The 5,592-nt window shown below is 40.2% G+C and overlaps 1 protein-coding gene and 1 long non-coding RNA gene across 4 annotated transcripts in view; one reads left to right on the top strand and one right to left on the bottom strand.

Moving 5' to 3' along the window:
• Window positions 1-5,592, bottom strand: part of NRG3 (neuregulin 3) — a 579,635-nt gene that overhangs the window by 6,263 nt on the left and 567,780 nt on the right. The window lies entirely within an intron of this gene.
• LOC310845479 overlaps window positions 1-5,592 on the top strand; it is a 485,939-nt gene that overhangs the window by 224,331 nt on the left and 256,016 nt on the right. The gene's annotated exons all lie outside the window — the stretch shown is intronic.

Raw genomic sequence — 5,592 nt, 5'->3', positions numbered from 1 at the left:
GGGTTTTTGCGTTTGTTCTTGTGAGAATGTATGGTATGCTTGTCTGATTCACCCACTGTGGCTAGCCCCGCTTCTGGGGGCTCAAGAGTTCAAATAAATCTGTGGGTAATTCAGACATGGCAATGGATCCCCACAGGAATGCCTTTGATTCAAGGAGCTACAGCAGAGAAATGTCCATAATGGTATGAGGTACTTTCTCCTGCTAACGCCTACAGTGGGAAAGCGTTCAAAAGCCACACCCCGGAATCACTGCCAAAGTGGCAAAACAGTGTAAGGAGCAGTCCCTTTCAACTGCATTTACACAACTGTTACCATCAATTAGCTCTTGTTCCAGACTCTGAGCTACACCATCACTTTTCCATTGAACAAAGCTGGAATTTGGAGCAGGTGTACTCCAAATGGTCAAATATACCCAGCTCTTCCTCGAGGTATGTGACGAAAACCACATATTCCAATTAATCAAGCAGCGGCTCTACGACCACGAAAGACAGCGCTTGTTACATCATACTATGAGATCTTGTTCTCCAGAGGGCTTAGGAATCATAACATCCTACAGAACCTGCGCCAAATATCTAAAGGATGTTCTACTCCCTTCCCATCGAAGAGCCTTTATGTTTGCAAGACTAAATGCTTTCCTCTCTGCAGTGACCAAGGCAGATTCTCACACATTCCATTTCAAGCCCGTTTGTGTGTCTGCAATCAAGAAGTACCTGATTCAAAGGACCACATTCTCTTAGATTGCCGTTTACACAGCAGACCTCACCAACTGATGCTGAGCAAAATGTTGGACCTCCGACCCACAACTCCGAGAAGAAGCCAAATAAGGTTTCTCCTGGCAGATCGGGACAAAGATATTATTGCTTTAGTAGCTTCCTTTTTAGCCACAGTTTTACCCTTTCGGAAAATAGACAGGGCATTGCAGAATATCCAAATGCACATGGCCATAGTGGGACCTTATAACACTTGATAGCTTCACCCTTGTCTTTTTCATTATTCCAGTTATTTGAAACATGCCAATAAAGGTATTTGTTTGATATACCCAGCTCTAGATCCTCCAGAAGCACCTCTGAAGCAGACATGTTGACAAGCCTAAGATGAAGCCCAGATCAAAAGGACATGCCTGCCATGTGACAAGTGGGAAGAACAATTATGAATCCATGTGTTTTGGATCAGGACATCACTGATGCTCTAGAAATGGGTGAGGAAAAAAGGCCAACATCCTGATACCACATTCTGTCCACATACTAATTATATACTAGTTAGGGCTTCAGGGTCAAGTGAGGTCCTCTTAAGGAGGAAACATATCACTGCCCTTCAAGGTAGAGGGTACTACCCCCAGTTAAACTACGAAGCATTCATCACTCCCTGGATCTGGTCAACATCTACTTTCCGCTGCCTTCTTCATTTGTGAGAACCAATCAATTTACCAAGACTGTTGACAACCTAGGTTGTCATCAGTTAGATGCTCGAAGTATTGGTTCAATGTGGACACCATGTCTAGATGAAGAAAGTGGTTAAAAAACAAAGCCATGCTCACATTTTCCTCCCATTGCACATGCTTGTCTCCCCGTGGAGGCAAACATGTTTATGAAGCACAAAACACACACCACTGCGTTTACAACAACTCCAAGAACAAACACTTCTTTCCCCGTATGTTACTAAACAAAGCTGATTATCCATCGCATTATGGACAAGCACTTTCAGAAGCAGATTTTGTTTCCTCCAGCCTGGAGAGCTTCAACAGGAGGGTACACTATTTAGGCAATCAGAATGTGAGATAGAAATCAAAAGGTAATTTATTGCGTGCAACATCTGTCTGAAAACCTGAGGCGGGGGCTTGTGCAAGATCTGTGCACCTGCAGATGCTGCAACATACTTAACTAGGATGCTTCGCAAGAAGCAGAAGTCTTAATCTGGCTGGGAAGATCCCTAGGAAGGCATTAGAACCGTCATCATCTAGCTTCTGTTGGTAGGTAAGCCGATTACAGCTGTGCAAAACAGAATCACAACCAATGCAATGGATCCCAGGGTGCTTTTCATGGGGAAGACAGAGACCTATGCTGAAATGCTTTTATCTATGGGAGAGAGGCAAGCAAATGCTTTGCCACATCTTCTTTGCCACAGTTTCCAAGAAAAAGAAAAGAGGGAGAATAAAGCACTCATAATGTGCTTCCTCTAGGACCAGTTCATATGCCCACATCTTATTTGCTCCGTCTTTGCACTTGCATGGGACATTGAGCAAAAGCTCACAAGCTGTGATGCATTTGGAGTTCTGAATCTGTTACATATCTATATTCTCAACAGAAGAATATTTACTTTGTACGAGAGGGGAAAGGGAATAAATGTTAAGATGCATTCAAAGTTTCTGAATGTGAAGGTTTCCAATTCCTAGGTTCAATATTAGGTTTTACCATGGAATTAAAAATTAGGCTTTGGGGAATATTGATCATTTTGATAGGAATAAAATATGAAACAACATCAACGGTCAAATACCATTACCTTTTAAATACAACAGCATACTTTAAAAATGCAGCCAAATGCAAAATAAATATTATATTGCATGTAAATAATGTCAAGTAGAGAATATTATTACACAGTGCAAAATACCAGCTCTCAAATATGGACATCAACTATAGGGTGTATAGGTATAAAATGCTTGGTGAATATTTAACAAATCTTTGATTAATCAGGAGGACATGAAAATCTGCAGAGGAGAATTTCTGTAAACAAATTAATTACAGACGGAACAAGGGATCTCAAGAAGTCAAAGAGCCTTCCTAGTAGAAACATAACTGTAAAGAATGGACAGTTGAGCCCCACAGACAGCGGTAAAACTTAAGAACGCCAACCTCTGTGGTAAACTCTGGCTAGCAGACACAATCCAAAAGAAAATTATGCTGATGGTTTATATTTTTAGGGTGTCCATCAACCAATTCCTCTTGGTAGTTAACTTGCCAGATTTAACTGCTCTTTTCCCCACTGTGAAATCGATACACGAGGAGACCTCTCATATACTACTTTTAACTTCCAGATACTGTACAGATCATGGCATATATAGCACAAATTGCTGCATAGCCACAACTTTCAGCTCATTCAGTTCATTTTTGCTTTTCCCAACTCCCTGTACATTATCAACGATCATATTCAGTTGCATCAAGATTCCTTTTCGTAAGGTGTTTTGCCACAAGTACATCAATGAAACACTGCACAAGAAGAATCCTGATCATACGTACTTCTAATACAGAAGTAAACCGGGGGGTAAATTAGAGCGCAGATTCTAGTGGATTCTTGTAAATTCTAGTACCAGAATTTACACAACATATAGGCCTACAATATAGGCCTTCTGGGACATTTTCAGCCGCACAGAGATAAAGTGTCCTCAAATTGGAGCCACTTGACATTTATAGTTTTCTTTCTGTATACAAAACTTGATTTTTTTGGGGGGGGGTGTAGTGTTAAAAGGTTCATAAGAAAACTCCCTGAATTTTATATTGGGTGCTTTTTGTTGTTTTTTCCAACCTTTTCCCCTACAACAGCAACAACAACAAAAACCCTGAAAAATTCATCCAGGGATACAGATTTAAGAGTTCCAGCAGTTTTATTTTTGAAAACCAAGAAAAGTCTGAGACAAAAAAGAAGTCCAATAAATCTATTGATTAATGCCACTGGGGTGTTTTGCTTTTGGTTTGTCCTAGCCAATGTTAATGTATTGGGGATTTAAAAGGGGGGGACCAGACACCAATTGTGTGACTTTTGGGGGGAAGCAGACTTCTGAGATGGCACCCATAGCTGTTTGGGGCATTTTACAATCCCAGGATACATTTAAATTTAGCCCGGGGTAGAAAAATCCACCCCCCCCAAAAAAAAACCCCATTTGTGTAACATTTTTCAGGAGTCTAAGTTAGTGATTCACACTAATATTGTGTTTTTGCAGTGTTCTGCCAATGTGCATGCACATGTTGGTACTATGAGCTAGGGAAAGGTTGCAAAAGAATAGGAGGAACTGAAAACTGTGACAAGCTGCTCTTCCAGTGATGCTAAAATCCAGGACTAGCAAGGCAGAGCCAAACCCACTGAACAAGAAATGAGCAGAACTTGGAAATGTATCTCCCTGGAACATGGGCTGAGAATTCCAATGAGAGTTCGGATTCACATTTAAGCTTCAATTTTGGCTTTAAAGCAAGATTAATAGGTATATGGGAAATGTGGATGCGAGAGAAACAAGCAAATCTATCTATTTATCTAATAATCTTAGGTGGCATTTTGCAGGACAAATCCATGTTTATGGGTCTGCAAATCCAACTTACTGCACTTGTGCTTGTACTTTGAGACAAGGTAAAAAAATAGAAAGGAAACAGATGTGCCCATTTCAACACTTAAGCACAATTTGTGCTATAATGTGCACCAGTTTGTGCAACATTTTGGGGTGGGGTGGGGAACCAAGTATTCGACCAATGCAGAGAATGCTCAGAAAAGAAAAGATATCTGAGATATTTGGTATTTATTCAAGCGGAAAAGGCAGTGGAAATTAAGGGACTTATTTTGCACCTCCCTAATTGAAATAAACGAGACTCAACTGTTTAACAATGTGATTAAATCCCACTGATTTTAATGGGACTTGAATGTGTCAAACATCCTCTCTATTAAGCTTCACTGGGTGCTATCCAGAGGAAGCTAAGCTTTCTTAATACTCACTGGAAAGAATAGGATTGAATGCATGTGGCGAAATGCTTAAGTTCAATTGATTTCAAGAGTTCCTGGTATGTTCACCACAATGCTTCTTAAAAACCAGTGGGAAAAGAAGAGAATTAAGAAAATAAAGAAAACATAGCAGAAGAAATTAAGCCACAACACTGGAATCGAGAATTTACACCTCAGTACTAACAATATTTATGTCAGAGTAAGTCCAGAATTGTTTCAAGTATGTGAAAAGACTGCAGCCATGCACTCTTATGTTTTTAAGTTTAAGCTCCTGTTTGGATTGCTTTTCAGAATAAAGACTTTGCTGGCATGGGGTGTCCAGCATCTTTTCCAGAGAATCTGTGAACATGGATATGAGTCAGGATACACTAGACTACTCCAGCAATTTTCAGCTAAGATGAATTTCGCAGGTGTATACAGAAGTTCTTGAATGGACAAAACATCAGTGGAATTTTAAAGGAGGAGAGGGATGGATTTGTCTAGTGAAACTGTGCACAGAAACTACAGTTGTGAGACCCAAGCCTTGGTGAATGTCTCACAAATTCAAGGAGTAAATATAATTGGTTGGATCCAAGCATAGTTATGCTTAGAGAGAACCATTGACATCAATTGGATGACCATGTTAATGTTCAAATGAAGTCAATGGGTCTTGTATAGATCTCACCCAATATGACTTGTGGTTAGACTCTTCTGTTTGAATAACTCTAAATGATATTTTAAGTGTGCACCTATATGTCACTTGTGAATGTGGTAAATGTATGTATCTCACATGTACATTCACGTGAAAACCAAAATTGGCTGGGGCTTCCAGCAGGGCACATGCTAGATGGCAAGTCTAGATTTGTTACTCTGTAATTTGCAAAATGGCTCTACTTCTGCTGGGAGCTGGAA

The sequence above is a fragment of the Podarcis gaigeae genome (assembly GCF_964106915.1).
Source record: "Podarcis gaigeae genome assembly, chromosome: 5".
NCBI classification, from domain to species: domain Eukaryota; kingdom Metazoa; phylum Chordata; class Lepidosauria; order Squamata; family Lacertidae; genus Podarcis; species Podarcis gaigeae.
The sequence above is the reverse complement of the archived record's forward strand: the minus strand, read 5'-3'. Positions and strand labels throughout refer to the sequence as shown.